This window comes from Syngnathus scovelli, chromosome 1, assembly GCF_024217435.2.
Source record: "Syngnathus scovelli strain Florida chromosome 1, RoL_Ssco_1.2, whole genome shotgun sequence".
Lineage (NCBI taxonomy): Eukaryota > Metazoa > Chordata > Actinopteri > Syngnathiformes > Syngnathidae > Syngnathus > Syngnathus scovelli.
Genome location: NC_090847.1, coordinates 3,539,948 through 3,558,014, shown reverse-complemented (window position 1 = coordinate 3,558,014; position 18,067 = coordinate 3,539,948). Strand labels below are relative to the sequence as shown.

Genomic DNA, 18,067 nt, shown 5'->3' with positions numbered 1-18,067 from the left:
AAGCTCGGTTTTCAGGAAAGTACAATACAGCGCTGGGCCCTTCAAGAGCGGAAAGTCTCCATTCAGAAAAGGCAAAGTCCAAGGTTGTTAGATCAGTTTTATATTCAGTAGCACATTGTGGGCTGGGATTGATGGGCGATGAGTCTTCGGGGTGGGGCAAGTTCGAAGGAGAGTCTGCTTCCATGGGAGTGGTGCTGGTTATGGGCGATTCGGTGTGTTGGTGGGGGGCTGTTGGTGTGTGTGTGTGTGTGTGTGTGTGTGTGTGGAGGGGGCTGTTGTCTTCCATCCCGTCTCTCGGCCTTGGCGATCATCTTTGGCCGAGTTCTCGGGTGGCTCCTTCTGGCACCCACTGGTTTTATCTCCACGTGACCTTCCTGTGAACATTCTTCTCCAATCTTGGACATACACTGTCGTACCGCATTCAACCGTATCTTTTCTTTGTTAGACAAACTATTTCCCTCTGTGCAGAGCGTTCAGTAGTAATCAAAAACTGGCGTCTAGCATTAGTCAAAACATAAGATACAATCAAGTACTGAACGGTCAAGACGACTCTGGCCATGTCCATGATTCAGAGAAAAAACATCAGGCATGCATTCCACAGTTCCTTAAGGGTCATTAAGCTATTTAGGCAATATATCAAAAGTCATTTGTTATTTCAAAGTCCTCAGAAATATATATATCAGATCATAAAGTTATAAAAACCTTTCTCATCACCACTTATCAAAAATGTCTAGTTATGTCTTCTTTATTGATTTGGTGTGTACGTATAATTATATGCTTCAAATGTTTCTTTTATTTATTTAATATGTGAATATACTTGTCTGCTTATGTACTTTATTCAATGAGGTTTGAGCATATCTGTTTTTGTAGCGAGGCAGGACTTTTTGTATTTCGACCTCATTCCTTCAGACCCCAAGATATTTGAACTCCTTCAGGATCTCATCCCTGATACGGAGAAGGCATTCCACCCTTTTCCGACCGAGGACCGTGGACTCAGCTTTGGAGGTACTGATCCTCATCCCAACCGCTTCACACTCTGGTGCGAACTGCTCCAGTGAGAGCTGGAGATCACAGCCTGAAGAAGCCAACAGCACTACGTCATCTGCAAAAACAGAGACGCGATGCTGAGGTCCCCAAACCGGACCCCCTCAACGCCTCGGCTGCGCCTAGAAATTCTGTCCATAAAAATTATGAACAGAATCGGTGACAAAGGGCAGCCTTGGCGGAGTCCAACCCTCGCTGGGAACGAATCCGACATACTGTCGGAAATGCGGACCAGACTCTGGCATCGGTGATACAGGGACCGAACCGCCCTTATCAGTTGGCTCGGCACCCCGTACTCCCGAAGCACCCTTCACAGAACCTCCCGAGGGACACGGTCGAACGCCTTCTCCAAATCCACAAAACACATGTGGACTGGTTGGGCGAACTCCCATGCACCCTCGAGGATCCTGCCGAGGGTGCAGAGCTGGTCCACTGTTCCACGGCCAGGACGAAAGCCACACTGCTCCTCCTGAATCCGAGATTCGACCTCCCGACGGACCCTCCTCTCCAGCACCCCTGAATAGACCTTACCAGGGAGGCTGAGGAGTGTGATTCCCCTGTAATTGGAACACACCCTCCGGTCCCCCTTCTTAAAGAGGGGAACCACCACCCCAGTCTGCCAATCCAGAGGCACTGTCCCCGATGTCCACGCAACGTTATAGAGGCGTGTCAGCCATGACAGCCCCACAACATCCAGAGCCTTTAAGAAATTGGGGTGGATCTCATCCACCCCCGGGGCCTTGCCACCGAGGAGTTTTTTAACTACCTCAGTGACTTCGACCCCAGAGATTGGAAAATCCGCCTCAGAGTCTCCAGGCCCTGCTTCCTCAATGGAAGGCGTGTAGGTGGAATTGAGGAGGTCTTCGAAGTATTCTCCCCACCGACTCACGACGTCCCGAGTCGAGGTCAGCAGCACGCCATCCCCACTGTAAACAGTGTTGACGTTGCACTGCTTCCCCCTCCTGAGACGCCGGATGGTGGACCAGAATTTCCTCGAAGCCATCCGAAAGTCATTCTCCATGGCCTCACCAAACTCCTCCCACGCCTGGGTTTTTGCCTCACCAACCGCCGAAGCCGCGTTCCGCTTGGGCATCCGGTACCTGTCAGCTGCCTCCGGAGTCCTGCAGGCCAAAACGGCCCGATAGGACTCCTTCTTCAGCTTGACGGCATCCCTTACCGCCGGTGTCCGCCAGCGGGTTCGGGGATTGCCGCCACGACAGGCACCAACGACCTTACGGCCACAGCTCCGGTCGGCCGCCTCAACAATGGAGGCGCGGAACATGGTCCACTCAGACTCAATGTCCCCCGCCTCCCCCGGGACGTGGGAAAAGCTCTGCCGGAGGTGGGAGTTGAAGCTCTTCCTGACAGGAGATTCTGCCAGACGTTCCCAGCAGACCCTCACAGAGTGTTTGGGTCTGCCAGGTCGGACCGGCATCTTCCCCTACCATCGGAGCCAACCCACCACCAGGTGGTGATCAGTTGACAGCTCCGCCCCTCTCTTCACCCGAGTGTCCAAAACATGCGGCTGCAAATCCGATGACACGACTACAAAGTCGATCATCGAACTGCGGCCTAGGGTGCCCTGGTGCCAAGTGCACACACATGGACACCCTTATGCTTGAACATGGTGTTCATTATTGAAAATCCGTGTCAAGCACAGAAGTCCAACAATAGAACACCGCTCGGGTTCAGATCGGGGGGGGTTAGGGTTAGGGTTAGGGGGGCGTTCCTCCCAATCACGCCCTTCCAGGTCTCACTGTCATTGCCCACGTGAGCATTGAAGTCACCCAGTAGAACGATGGAGTCCCCAGAAGGAGCGCTCTCCAGCACTTCCTCCAGGGACCCCAAGAAGGGTGGGTACTCTGAGCTGCCGCTTGGTGCATAGACACAAACAACAGTCAGGACCCATCCTCCCACCCGAAGGCGGAGGGAGGCTACCCTCTCGTTCACCGGGGTGAACCCCAATGTGCAGGCGCCCAGCCGGGGGGCAATAAGTATACCCACACCTGCTCCACGCCTCTCACCGTGGGCAACTCCAGAGTGGAGTCTCTCGAGAGGGCTGGTACCGGAGCCCAAACTGTGCGTGGAGGCTAGTCCGACTATATCTAGTCGGAATTTTTCTGCCTCGCACACCAGCTCGGGCTCCTTTTCAGCCAGAGAGGTGACGGTCCATGTCCCAAGAGCCAGCTTCTGCAGCCGGGGATCAGACCGCCAAGGGTCTTTGGCTGCCGCCCAGCTCACATTGCACCCGACCCCTTCGGCCCCTCCCACAGGTGGTGAGCCCATGGGAAGGGAGATCCACGTTTCCTTTTCGGGCTATGCCCGGCCGGGCCCCATGGGCGAAGGCCCGGCCACCAGACGCTCGCCTTCGAGCCCCGCCTCCAGGCCTGGCTCCAGAGGGAGGCCCCGGTGACCCGCGTCCGGGCGAGGGAAAACTAAGTCCATTTATATCACTCATCATAAGGGGCATCTGTGAGCCGTGCTTTGTCTGGCCTCTCACCTAGGACCCGTTTGCCATGGGTGACCCTACCAGGGGCATGAAGCCCCCGACAACATGGCTCCTAGGATCATAGGGGCACACAAACCCCTCCACCACGATAAGGTGACGACTCATGGAGTTTTATGTGTTAACAGGGAGATTTTATGTTAAGTCTGAAAGGAAATGGGACAGCCAGGATGGGTGTGATATGGTTGTATTTGTGCCCTCTCATCAGGATCCTAGCAGCGCTGTTTTGGATATATTGAAGCTTTTGAAGGCTCTTGCTAGGGATGTCGATGAGAAGTGTGTTGCAGTAGTCAAGCCTGGAGGAGACAAAGGCATGGACGAGTTTTTCCGCATCCTGCAGTAACAGGGTGGGGCGCAGTTTGGTTATATTTTTGAGGTGAAAGAATGATGTTTTGCAAATGTGTTTGATGTGAGCCTTGTCATGTCTTTGTAGTCTGTGATCATTGTTACGATAAAGTAGGTCATGTGACTAGAATCAGGAAGTAAGCGCATGTTAGCACGGTGTTGAAAGCCAACACTGATTGTTCTATTTTCTCCTGCAGTTCGGCAAAACTACTACCTACATTTTGTGTTATACAAGGCATCGTTGGTATGTACCTTTGTATAAGTTATTATGTATCAAAATACGTCTTTTGAGTTCAGAAATTATAGTTTTCTATGATGTTAGACGATCTGTTGAGAAAGCTAACGTCATGTCGGTTAGCATTGAGTTTCATGGCTAACGTTAGTCATTCCTATTAGTCGCTAGTCGTTAGTCGCCCTATTGTGGCCGTAGTCAATGTGTACATGTGTAATAAATATGTTAATAATAATTCACTAATTCATAGTTTAAACAGACAAATACAATTAATAAACACAGTGATTGTGTTTCTATACAGCGATTCATAAGATAATAAGATGTGTTTGTTACAGTGACATGATAGAGATTTCTTATTCATTTAATTCATTTAGTTCGTATGACTGATTATACAATGTGGTTTGTATTCTCCTAGTTTCATCTTTTCCCTTGTTACTAAACCTGGAGTAAACCTTCAACCTAGCCTTGAGAGTCTTGATGAGTGAAAGTGGTTGAGCTTACTGTCTTCGGATATTCAACATATTTGGAGGGCAGGATCAAGTCAAGTCAAGTCAAGTTTATTTGTATAGCCCTAAATCACAAACAGTCTCAAAGGGCTTCACATGGCCAAAATTGACAATTATTCTCAAAGCATCCCCTGATCTTAAGCTCCCAAAAGGGCAAGGAAAAACTCAAAAAAACCCTGCCAGGGGAAAATGAGAAACCTTGAGAAGGGACCACAGATGGAAGGATCCCCCTTTCAGGATCACCAGGTTGTAATGGATGCAGAGAGGGCACAAGTAATTCATAATATGAAAATCAATGAAAAAATGGATGTCGGAGGTGCCCTCGATTGTCCTGGCAGTGTCTTCAAAGAGGTTGAGCTGCAGTTTCTTCATCTTGAATTGGTCCCCGAGAATCCAGCTAGCCACTATCAGCTTTTGAGCCACCTAACACCCTCCCCAGCCAGGGAGGTGGTGGGCAGAGAGAACAAAACAAACTCCGGCCAAATCGGCCACTACAAGTTAGTTAAAGGCCATCTCATAGAAATATGTCTTTAAACGTGTCTTAAATGTTTCTACTGAGGTAGTAGTAGTATCCATTGGTAGGGCATTCCAAAGCTCTGGAGCCCGAATAGAGAATGCTTTAGACCCTGCAGACATTTTCTTGGCCCTCGGTGTAACTAAAAGACTAGCGTTTTGCGAACGAAGGTTACGAGACGGAACATAAGGAATGACTAGGTCGACGAGATATGAAGGTGCTAAGCCATGCAGTGATTTATAGGTTAGTAGAAAAACCTTGAAGTCACATCTTAAATGGACCGGGAGCCAATGTAATTTGGCTAATATTGGGGTAATGTGATCAAATTTTCTTGACAGTGAGAGCAGCCTCGCAGCGGCATTTTGCACTAACTGTAGACTTTTGATACTGGACTTAGGAAGACCAGAGAATAATACATTACAGTAGTCCAGGCGCGACGTGACGAACGCATGTATAATAGTTTCCTCATCCCCGGTCGAGAGGATAGGACGAATCTTTCTATTACGAAGGTGAAAAAACGCAATCCTGGTTATATTCTTAATGTGTTTTTGAAAGGAGAGCGTTTGGTCAAATATTACCCCGAGATTAGTTACCGTATCACTCTGAGTGATAGTACGGTTATCTATAGTTATAGTGGTTTCCTTAAATAAGTGTTGATAACGAGTAGGACCAATTATCAACATCTCAGTTTTATCTGGGTTAAGACGAAGGAAGTTGAGAGACATCCATTGCTTGATCTCCGCAAGACACGCCTCGAGATTACAATAGTCCCGCGGATCTGTCATCGATAACGGCATATATAATTGGGTGTCATCCGCGTAGCATTGAAAACTAATATTATATTTACGTATTATGTCCCCAAGCGGAATCATATAAATATTAAATAAAATCGGTCCGAGTACCGATCCCTGTGGGACACCACACGTAACATTATAGAGCTCAGAGGACGTATTGCCATGGACCACTCGGTGCGTCCTGTCTGATAGATAGGAATTGAACCAGCTGAGTGCTGACCCTGAGATACCAACACAACTTTTAAGACGCCCTAATAAAATATCGAAGTCTACAGTGTCAAAGGCAGCACTAAGATTGAGTAGTAACAATACAGACGACGTATTTGAATCCATAGCTATGAGGAGATCCTTAGTCACTTTAGCAAGTGCTGTCTCTGTGGAATGATTAGCTCTAAAACCAGACTGAAAAGAGTCATATCGATTATTAGCGACCATGTAATCAATAAGCTGCTGCACTACTACTTTTTCAAGAAGTTTTGCTATGAATGGGAGGTTTGAAACTGGCCTATAATTACTGAGACAGTCCGGGGTCAAGATTCGCTCGCTTAAGTAGCGGTTTAATAATAGCGGTTTTAAAGGCTGTTGGGACTATCCCAGAGGAAACAGACAGATTGATTATATTAAAGACGGACGGTCCTAAAATTGGAAATAATTCTTTAAGTAGTTTGGCTGGAAGCGGGTCGAGTAAACATGTTGTTTGTTTAGCCGCACTAACCAATTTTGTAAGCATTTCAAGGGACACGCTTTTAAAATTTGAGAGGGTTATTGCATGATCCCCAGCGCTAGTAACCGGCGGAGCGATTGGAATGGTGTTCTTGATCTCGTCCCTAATGGACTCAATCTTTTGAGCAAAACATTTCATAAACTCGTCAGCTGAGTGGAAGGAGCTATCGGGGGTCGGCTGGCGCAGAGTTAGCTTTGCCACTGTATCAAATAGGTATTTAGGATTGTTTTTATTGAGATTAATGACTTGCGAAAAATAACGAGTTTTTGCTAAAATAAGCGCATCTTTATATTTCAGGAGGCTGTCCTTCCATGCCTGATGGAAAACCTCAAGTTTGGTTAAACACCATCTGCGCTCATGCTTTCTACATAATTGTTTAAGCGTACGTGTTTCATCTGTGAACCACGGAGTTGGCCATCTACGGCGAGTTTTCAGACGTAGCGGTGCCAGAGAGTCGATGGCTTTTAATAATGTCGCATTGAATTAATTTGTAAGATTATCAATAGAGCCGCTGTATGCGGGGAAACATGGCGGTTGCCGGTGACAGTAACTCAGATAGCGCAGTTGCAGTCGTGGAGTTAAAATTACGGCTGCTAAAATTCTGATTGCTCTCTTGTCTTTGACAAGGAACTAAAATTTCAAATTTTATTAAGAAATGATCAGACAGAACAGTAGTGTATGGCAGTACTGCTATATTTGAGGTTGCTAGTCCCCGGGATAATACCAGATCTAAGGTATTTCCATTCTTATGCGTTGCTGCCTGTACGGCTTGCGTAAAACCAAACGTATCGATTAAAGTTTGAAATGCCGAAGTCAGTGGTTCTGACGGTGAATTCATGTGGATGTTGAAATCACCCATGATAACTATATTATCTGCATTTGTCACTAGATCAGCCACAAATTCTGAAAATTCATCCAGGAAGCCAGAGTAAGCCCCGGGTGGACCGTAAATAACAGCAAGATAGAATGACGGTAAAACAGTGGATCGCACAATGAGAACTTCAAATGTTTTAAATACGTGAATTGAGCGAGGCCTAAATCTAAGCTCAGAATTTGAGATGAGGGCGACACCCCCACCCTTTTTTCGAGGACGTGCCACATGCGAGCTCACAAAATTTGGAGGCGAGGCCTCGTTAAATGGCAGCAGTTCATTAGGTTTTAACCAGGTCTCGCAAAGAACAAAAAACGTTTAGATTATGTTCCGTGATAAGGTCATTAACGAGAACTGCTTTCGTATGAAGCGATCTAATATTCATAAAACCGAGTTTAAGTGTAATCGGTCGATCAGGGTGCGTATCTATCGAAGGATTTTTAAACGGGACGCGAGTAAAATTGTGTTCTCTAGGCCTAACATCACCTCTCAAAAGTTTATTAGCGCGGTGGGATGAAACGACCGTGGGAATTTGATGATGAATATTTGTTACACATGTAAAGTTATCTAAAACAGGCACCGTTTCATCAGTAAGACCGGTCGGGATTGGATTTGTCTACTACCCCAGTAGAAAGTGTGTTTATGTGTACTACAGCACTATTTAAACTGTCGCGCTCTAGTCTACACGAGGAGCTATGTGTATGCTGAAAGTCTAGCCTAGCGCTAGTTAACTTTAACTTAACAGACTCCAAACCCATCCTCACAGGTGGTCTAATCACCTGTACCCTGGCCTGCTCTAAAGTGACCTGTCTTGAGTGGCTCAAAAAGTAATCTATATTCCTAGAAAGAGTGAAGGCGCCTTCACGGTTAGGGTGAAGGCCGTTCTTCCTCAGCAGGTCGGGGCGGCCCCAGAAGGAGGACCAGTTATCTATAAAATACAGTCCCCTGCTTTTTACAGAACCCAGCCAGCCATCGATTAAGGGAGACTAATCTACTAAACCTCTCATCAGTGCCTCTCCCAGGCAGGGGACCAGAGACAAATACTCGATGCCAACTCATCTTTCTGGCAAGATCACAAGTCCTCGCTATGTTTTTCTTTGTGATCTCTGATTGTCTCATCCTAACATCATTGGAGCCGACGTGTATCACTATGTCCGAGTAGCTAGTGTTGGTGGAACTACGCTGTTGACTAGGCCTATTGCGAGTCAGCTCCCTAAGATTAGCTTCTATGTCGGGTGCTCTGCCCCCAGGAATACACATTACCGTGGCTGGATTTTAAAGCGTAATGTTTCGGGTAATGGAGTCGGCTATGACCAAAGTGCGAGGGCCAGTAGACCGAGATGACTTTGGACGGCTATGCGTCTTACCTGGCTCATCGCGATTAGCAAGCCGTTTCGGGCTAATGCTAACCGGGCTAGCGGGATGATTACAGCCCGCGTCTGTGTCCGCCGCAACTACTGTTATCGCACTATTCTGCTCTAACTGGCGGACACGTCCCTCTAGCAGAGACAACCTCTCTAAGAGAAGGGTGCAGTTGGTGCACGAAGCCGTACAAACCTCTTGGTCCGCTGCCATACTTTGTATCCGAAGAGCGACGATCGATCTAGTGGCGTGAGTGCCACTAGAGGATAAGCCTTGTAATTGAGATGGGGGTCCATTCACACGCCGAGGTTGGTGACGACGGATGGCAGCGGGATGTCCTGACCAGAGAAAGTGATGGTTGTTATTTGGGACGATTTGACCTGGTGTGGAGTGCCGATGAGGATTGCTTCTGTTTTGCAACTATTTAATTGCAGGACATTTTCTCTCATGCACGCCTTTAGCTCCTCCAGGCAGATGGTGAGTGCAGTTGAGGTTGAATGAAGTGTTTGGTCAAGTTTTATGTAGAGCTGTGTGTCAAACAGCATAGCAATGTTAGGAAAAACAATGTCTGTTGATGGCACGGCTGAGGGGTAACATGTACAGGGTGAAAAGAGTGGGACCGAGTACAGGTCCTTGTGGGACACCACAGGTAACAGGCTGGGTCCGGGACTTTGCATCTCCCAAGAATAAGCATTCGGTTCATTTGGAGAGATAGGATATGAACCAGTCCAGAGAGGTGTTGCGGAGTCCGATGGTGGAGTGAAGGCGGTTTATGAGGATGTCGTTTGTGATTCTGACCAGTGCTGGTACAGGTTGGAGGTTGACCTTCTGACCGCGTGGTGCAGGGACAACAACCTCCTGCTGAACGTCAACAAGACCAAGGAAATTGTTGTTGACTTCCGGAAGGGTCACACCCAACACCTGCCGCTGACCATCGACGGTGCTGTGGTGGAGAGGGTGAGCAGCACCAGATTCCTGGGGGTGCACATCAGTGAGGACCTCTCCTGGTCCGCCAACACCGCGTCACTGGCGAAAAAAGCTCAGCGGCGCCTGTACTTCTTGCGGAAACTCAGGCGAGCAAGTGCTCCTCCGGCCGTCATGACTACATTCTACCGTGGCACCATTGAGAGCGTCCTCTCCAGTTGTATCGCTGTCTGGGGTGGTAGCTGCACTGAATACAACATGAAGGCCCTGCAGCGCATAGTGAATACGGCTGGTAAGATTATTGGTGCTTCACTCCCCTCCCTGAAGGGCATCTACACCTCCCATCTCGCCCGCAAGGCGACCACGATTGTGAGTGATGTGAGTCACCCCGCTCACTCTTTGTTTGATCTTCTGCCCTCTGGGAAGAGGTACAGGAGCCTGCGCTCCCGCACCGCCAGACTCACCAGCAGCTTCATTCTCCAGGCTGTTAGGATCCTGAACTCTCTTCCCCCTTCTGCGTAGCGTCCTGTACTTATTTGTTGTGTTATTTATTTATTTATTTATTATTTATTCATCACTCGTATTTATTCATTGTTTGTGCCTTCTTGTTTTATTTTCTTGTGTTGTTTACTTGTATGTGCATTGTGGACTATGTCTTGTCACCGTGGGATAGTGGGAACGTAATTTCGATCTCGATTAATTGTTGCATCGTCATCATTTGGAAACACACAGATCTGGGAAAAAGTCTGTAAACTCGAGTGCAAAAATTTCATCTTCATCGTTATCATCAACATGTTGGCGTTCAGACATTAGGCATACCCGGGCCATCTTGTCTTCCATGGGCGATATTGCTGTAGTGATGAGACGATTAAACAGAGCACGCAGACATGGAATACAACAACATCCACACAAGGTGAGTATAGCAGTAAAAACTGCAACTGATATTATAATTGAGGACACAAGTGCTTTATACTTCCCAAAGGCATGCATCCAGTTGTCCCACATTGATGTGTCCACGCCAGAGTGCTCTTTCATCCTCGTGTTGAGGGATCGCAGGCCTTCAATGGCCTTTGTCAGGCTCCCATCAGGGGCGGTGTTGTTGGGGATAAAGGTACAGCACTGTTCTCCGAACATTGCACAGACCCCTCCTTTCTCAGACAACAACATATCAAGAGCAATGCGATTCTGGAAGGCCATTAGGGAAGTCGTGGCTAGCTGTTCATGCACTGCCTCAAGCCCCGCTTGTGTCCAATTGCCCAATTTTTGCACGTTGTAATGGATGTAATTTATCCTGTCTACGTTTTTGTTTATCGTACACCACCAACAAATGGAAGACTCCCATCCTGCTGCAATTTGGTCAATTAATTCTTATTAATCAGGATCTCCTCTAGGGACTCTAATTGCATCAATTAAAGTCAGATCATCGTCGCCTCACAAATTTAAAGACATTTTGGTTTTTACCAGCTTTTCCCCAGATCTTGGCGTGTCGATACATATACAATTTTGCTTGACTACATTCTCTAGAAGCAGTGGTTTCTTTTCTTTTCCTCAACGGATATTATATAGAACGCTCTGTTGTACATTTCACAATCAGTAGACGTGACAGATTTCACACAATCTTTGGTCAATGGTAATGGTACAACAAAGAATCGGTCGCAAACCCATACACATGACATATTCATTTTTTTCTTTTTTTTTCTCTCTGGTTTGCAGCTTGTTTTTCCATTAGCAATCAATCGTTTCTTTTACCAGTTACTCTTATAGGTAGTTACCTGAAACCAATTATCAAACATTCATTTTAGAGATATTAATTTCATTCTTTAACTTCTACAGCTGTTGTTGCCAAAGTATTATTTCGTTACATAACATTTTTGCCACTGTTAAGGCATTCAGTGTTTACTTTGAAGCCAATTCAATCCATTTTGAGAATGCATCTATTATGACCAGGCATTATAACCCTGTGGATTGAGTTTAGCACATGGTAAACAAGCTCTACAATGTTTTTTTTATAAATGTTTTGAATATGAATCAAATCCATATGTTGTATAAAGCCGACTGAACTGCCCTTTCATCCCCCCTGTTGAGCCATGTGTCAACATCACGTGACAACTTCATGGCTCAATATTGCTGCCCATATGTATCGGTTCATTTGTACGATCACATAATATTGCTGCCCATTTGCATCGGAAGTTTTTCTTTCTCAAAGTGACAAACCAATCCACCAATCGGAAAAAAATCAACAAAATAACTGCCAGTGAATTAATATAATAGTTAATTGTTGTTGTTTCTTAACTTTAACTAGCTCAATCGCTCTCTTATTCTCAAATTTTAAATTTAGCTTTGAAATGTCGTTATTACATAATTTTTCTTCATCCAATTCCAGAAAGCAAGTTCTTTCCATCTCTCAAATTTTGTTTCATCAAGGCTAGGCATTAATGCAGTGTGGACCAGTTTCTGCCCATAAACAAATTGCTTGCTTTTCTTTACTTCCTATTTTTTCAAAATTGATTTTGTTTTGCGGTGCAAATCAGATAGACTACAGTCTAATAAATTATTTTTTGCACCTACGTATATTAGCCAATTTCATCCTTTTAACACATAACACTGACAGCACACAGACAACACAAAAACAGCAGAGACACAGATCACAAACAATACCAACAAACAACGCTGCGCAAACGTCATCCTCTATTTTGACGTTTTGGTTATAGCTTTTTCTTTTTAATCTCATCAGTGCCTTTTATCCTTCATGCTAATGTTGTCACATCTTCCTTAAGCATCACCTGTTAGGGTTTTCCAGGTTATCTTGATCCTATGATTATGTTGGAATGTAACCTGTAATAATTAAACTTGCCTGTCCTGTCTTAACAAAAGTAGTAGAACAAAGTGCTAAGATCTTTTGAACTGATTGACTAGCTGCAGAGGAAGCAATCAAAGTTGTTCTGTTTCCCACAACATCGTAAAACACCCCCTGCTCTGATCTTACCAGAGGCCGGGGGTTCACCAAACCTGTCCACTCCCACCCCCACTCTGTTCCTCCTAATAAATATGCCCTTGCAGGAAGGAGACCTTTCAGACTTCATTCGATAATCGCTGTTCAGACAGCGACGAATGGACTCTCCACCTGCAGGTGTCTAAAAGAACTTGCCTTGTCTCTGTGTGGTTCTTGCAAAATAAGTTGGAGTGAGCAAATCTCTAACATCACCCTGCTTCAAACATTCTCTGAGAAACTCACACTTTCCCTGCCTCGCCCACAGCCATAGCACCCCCCGTGCGAGGGGGGGACGCGGCATCATTGTCGATTGGTCACAGGCTGGCCATTTCCTGCAACAATCATGATGCCGGCCCACCGCCCACACGAGCATAGCACAGGCCTACGCGCACAGCCCCGACCCGCGACTACGCGCGAGCGCAGGCACGCTTCCTATCAAGCCACCGTTCTCGTCACTTTCTGCCACACACGTCTTATTTTCTCTACTGCCACACACTGCTCATCTTAGGTTCTCCAACCAACTTAAGCACACCATCATCCACTTCTCAATTACCCTATTATTGCTCAACAGCCTCCTGAACATTCTCCATTACTGATTTTTTCCATAGGACACACATCTCACTCACACACACACACATATACACAACATTCATGAGGATCCTCTGCGCGCACGCACACACAAACACCAGCACAAGAGGATGACGCACAACATATAAAACCACATAGAGCGTACTAAGAACACCTTTTTGCTCATCTTACTTGTCAGATTCATTCTGTATTTTAGTTTTAGGAGCTATTTGTAATTATTTTCCATTTATTTTGCAATGTTTAACTTCAGTGTTTCTTTATCTTACTTTATCCTTTTAACACGAATATCTTCTGTATATTTAAGCTAATTTCTCTTTAATTTTGGCTGCCAGGTCCCCACTTTATTACATGAGAATCTGATTTATTTTGATCTTGTACTAGTCATTATTGTTTTGTTTATATGGACAATTGTGTGCCATGTGGCCTTTTTCTCCACAATTCCAACATTCACGTTCACTATAAGGTACAACTCCTCTCCCGTGGCCCTTGGAGCCTCCTCTATTAGTGGCTCCTCGCCCCCTCTGACCTTTCCACCCTCTGCCTGTATCTTGGTAGAAAGCGTCACTGTCCTCATCTCCTTCTTTTTTCATCTTTCTAGGGTCTCTCTTTGTTTTCTCTTTCATGGCGCCTCTAAGTTCTATCAATTTGGTTGTTTTTAGTTGTCCCTCAAATTTATATTTCTTAACCCATTTATCGAGTTTTTTAAGTCGGTCGGGATCCTGCCTTTCAATTATTTTCCAATCTTTACATTTAAGATTATCTCGGATATTATTTTTACTCTTCCCATTCCCCATTTTAATCAATTTGGTCCCAACTGTAAAACCATAGGGGTTTCTAAAGTCGGGTGTTTCCAGTGGGATAACGAAAAGATCCTGTGGTGATTCTCACGTCTACCAGCGTTCTGCTGGAAAATCCTTGCCTATTGCGTCCACAGAACTACGTTATGTGTTCCCCACTGCTTTAATATGGAATACTGTATCTAGTGATACGTATTCCCATTCACACTCCCAATCACTCAGTATTACGGAATTTTCGGCATCACGTGGACTTCCGCTGACCTTTTTTTTTTTTTTTGACGGGTCTCTCCGTCGGACACCTCTGTCCTTTAACCGGTTTGTTACACCTGCGTTGTGTAACTTTTATTTAAACGGAACTTTCCGTTTTGGTACCTTTAGAACGAACCTCTCCGTTTTGTCCTAGGACTTTTATAGGGCACAACGAGCCCTCGGCCGCTCATTCCTTTTATATAAAAAAACAAACTCACCCTCTGGTTCTCTTCACCTCTGCACCTCAGACTGCCTTCAACCCTTAGATCCCAGCTGACGAGCAGACAGCCAGCCTTTGAAAAGGATTCTAGGACCCCACCTAGGAAGGTCCTGCCACGCGCGGTCTTTCTGGATCTCTGGTGCCGTCCGCTGGAATCCTCAGGTGTGTTGGCATCCGGCTCGAAGGGCCAATTAAATGTTGGGTCTAAATACGACATTAAATCACTCGCTGGAATGAAGAGGAGAAGACAACCAGAACAGGTTTACTCGCGAGGAGAACGATAGAGAACGCAATCTCAGTTACAACCTCCACCAGTTCTGAGTCCTTCCTCCACGTGCCCCTCTTTTTAATGTTATGGTTGCCCTGGTTACAGAGGCGTTGCTACACTAAAGGGAGGGGGGATTGTGTCTGTAGCAACGCTGATTAGCAAAAGAATGTAGTGTGGTGTGAATTAGCACTTCGTTGTTGGCTCGTGACCCCCCGCAGAGGCCGTCCCCAGCTGTCCTCCCTCAGTTGGCTGACTCTCCCTCGACCCGGGTCAACAAATACCCTGACGCACGTTGATTGCCGCTTTGCTGTGGAACAAATGCAACTAGACCTTTGCTAACTTTATCTACTTGGTAATTAACACACAATAGTAATAAGTAACTTGTCCTAAACATTTCAACACACATTAAGCAAACGTGAGGTAACCGGTATGCAGTTCCTTTAACAAACATTGAGTAAATATGGGATAACTTTTATGCAACTACTTCTAACTGTATGTAACCTTTAACAAAGAAAAACAGGTCTGATAAACTACAAGCTAAGAACCAAACCTACCACTAAATAAAAGGAATGAAGTTCCTGTGAATCAAACAAAGATCATGTCACCTATGCAAATAAGCCCTGCTCATTGTTAGTGAAGGCCTCTTACGGGAACCAAAACACACAGACAACATAAGGACAGGAAGGATACAAATGGCTGACAGGGATCAAAAGACATCCCTGTCACTAAAAAGGAAGAACCTATATAAAAGGAAAAGATAAACTCGTAAAGGCGAAGCCTCCAGGTCTAGCAGGCCAAAGCTTCACTTAAAATTATTCCAACAACTTTGATAATGGACTAGTTCTGACACAAACTGTCGAGCTCCAATGTCAAGGGCCTGCTGTCTTCAATTTCTTATATGTGACCCATTCTTTACTGCTTCACTCTTTGCTTGGTGCTCTCTGCTTTGGGACGATGGATCTTATGTCGCGTAGCGTGACATCATGACAGTAAAAAAATGATTTGCGTGCATGGCATGGCGTCTTTCAGACTTGGACAAATCCTGTGAAAATCAGTTCTTTAAATAGCTCAAGTATGTAGTTTCAATCTGTCTCACATGAAATTGATTTTATGTGTGTTGTACCTGTTCAGACTACAAAAGAGCCATCGAGTTTCAATTGGGATGGGCTAAAAATCAGAATTGGCTAAAAATCTGAATTGGCTGGCTGAAAAGCCTTTGTACGCCACGTCAACAAAAAAGAAAATTGTACATGAAAAACTAGCATTTGTACAGTTTACCACGCCCCTGAGGGCAGGGGTATCAAATTCATTTTTGTCGTGGGCTGCATCGTAGTCAGTTTCCTTTGGAGGGCCATTATGACGTCTCATATAATATACAGTATAGGCTACACAACAAACTGATGAATAGTTTTGAAACTAGAGACTAGTAAGAAATGTTCAAATTTTTAAAAAGATGAATTGTAATAAAAAATCCTAGAAACATCTCTATTTTTTTAAAGGTGAAGGCAATTTGCAATTTTAGTATTGACACAAAGTTGATGCACAATTTATCTTAGCGGGCCAAATGTAATTACACTTCAGGTCAAATTTGGCACAAGTATATTAAGTGTAAGTATAATGTGCTATCTCTGACATCTCTGACTTAGTTCAATTGTGACTGAGCGTCTCTTGCGTCATTCTAGCAAAGAGGTACAAAGAGCTGGTTAGTCTTATATTCCATGTTTGACACACATTGCATGTTTAGTGTTATAACAGCACACCACTTTTGTTGTTCTTCTCGTGGGGCGCAAAAATTGAAGCCGATGTGAAATTGATCTTGTGGGGTGTAAAAATAGAAGCTGATGTGAAATTGATTATTAACTGCTACATAAGTATTTTATTTGCTGTTGCAGTTGGTTCTCATGTCACTTCTTGTGATTTCATACATCATTATTTTCTTCTGCTGATAGAGCTGGGGTTTTTCTAATTGCGTTTCAGTCCTTTGTCCCTTGTCTTTTCACATATTGTCTCTTATTTTCATCTTACATTCTCCCTTACTTGTCACTCTGCAGGGGTTTTTTCTGCAGTTGCCTTTGATTTTCATCCCACTCTCTTTCTCTCATTCTTTCCCTTCATCTCTTCATTTATCAGTTTTTTTTTTTTTTAGCTTGAAACAGATAACATCACTGCTTTACTGCTGCACAAAGCTGACAGTCTTCCTGTTCTCGCCATGGTTTTAAACACACTAAATCAGTGCCTGAAAGAAATAGATATTTTGCCACTAAAGATAAGCCCATTTCCTAGCAAGCCTTCATTGAAATGATATAATGACTGACATGGTTAGGAGGATGGCGGTAGAAAAAGAGTGTGTGAGGGAACAGAGATGAATTTGGGTTTTGTAAGTTTCTTTTTCTAACGTTAAGATGCCTCTTTCTGTAAGAGAAGAAATGGTTGTGGGATCTAAGCGTTGACACGAGAGGTGGTAAATTGAATGCCGTGATCTGTCTGAGCCTCTCTGTCTCTAAAAAGAAATCCAATTAAGGTGTATTGGAGGGTTGTGAATAAGGCAGTGACTAGGCTCCTCATGGCTGATAAGACTGGTGCTATAACTGAAGCCAGATCACTCGCTGCTAAACGTGTAATCCCCTCCAGCTGAACAATATGGCCACAAGTCTGATTCAATGCAGCAGCAGCCAATTCCCTACATTAAATCAACACAGGGAGGCCAGAGTTGTTAACACACTGCCGAAGGCTTAAGTCACACTAAGAAATCAGAAAGTGTGGCTGCTGACAATGGCTACTATCTCCTTTCAGCACACATGCATGCACAGTGCATAAAAGGTCCCTGGGGAAGTGATTTTTGTCTTTTTAGTGGTAAGTACTTCTCTCAGTAATTTCCAACTAAGATAATTGCAAACAAAAAACAAAAACACATTACAAAACATAAATGTGAATGAAAATCTAAAAAATCAAAGCATGAAAACAAAAGAAAGGTGACAAACTCGAAAAAGCACACAAACAAGGAAACTGACGTACAAGAAAAAGCATACAAACAAGAAAAAGGTGGGAAACAAGAAATAGCACGCAAACAAGAAAAAGGTAGTAAACAAAAGAAAAACATGCAAACAAGAAAAACATTTAAAAAAGGAAAA

General features: G+C 44.8%; 2 long non-coding RNA genes across 2 annotated transcripts; one reads left to right on the top strand and one right to left on the bottom strand.

Annotated features, from left to right (window-relative positions):
* Window positions 1-4,026: 4,026 nt before the first annotated feature.
* On the top strand, window positions 4,027-12,965 carry LOC137840508 (uncharacterized). The gene is made up of 2 exons (XR_011087200.1): window positions 4,027-4,139; window positions 4,543-12,965. It is a non-coding gene; the product is annotated as an uncharacterized lncRNA (long non-coding RNA).
* Window positions 4,664-15,643, bottom strand: LOC137840507 (uncharacterized). The gene is made up of 2 exons (XR_011087199.1): window positions 14,667-15,643; window positions 4,664-9,236 (listed from the first exon to the last, which is right to left on the bottom strand). It is a non-coding gene; the product is annotated as an uncharacterized lncRNA (long non-coding RNA).
* Window positions 15,644-18,067: the final 2,424 nt, after the last annotated feature.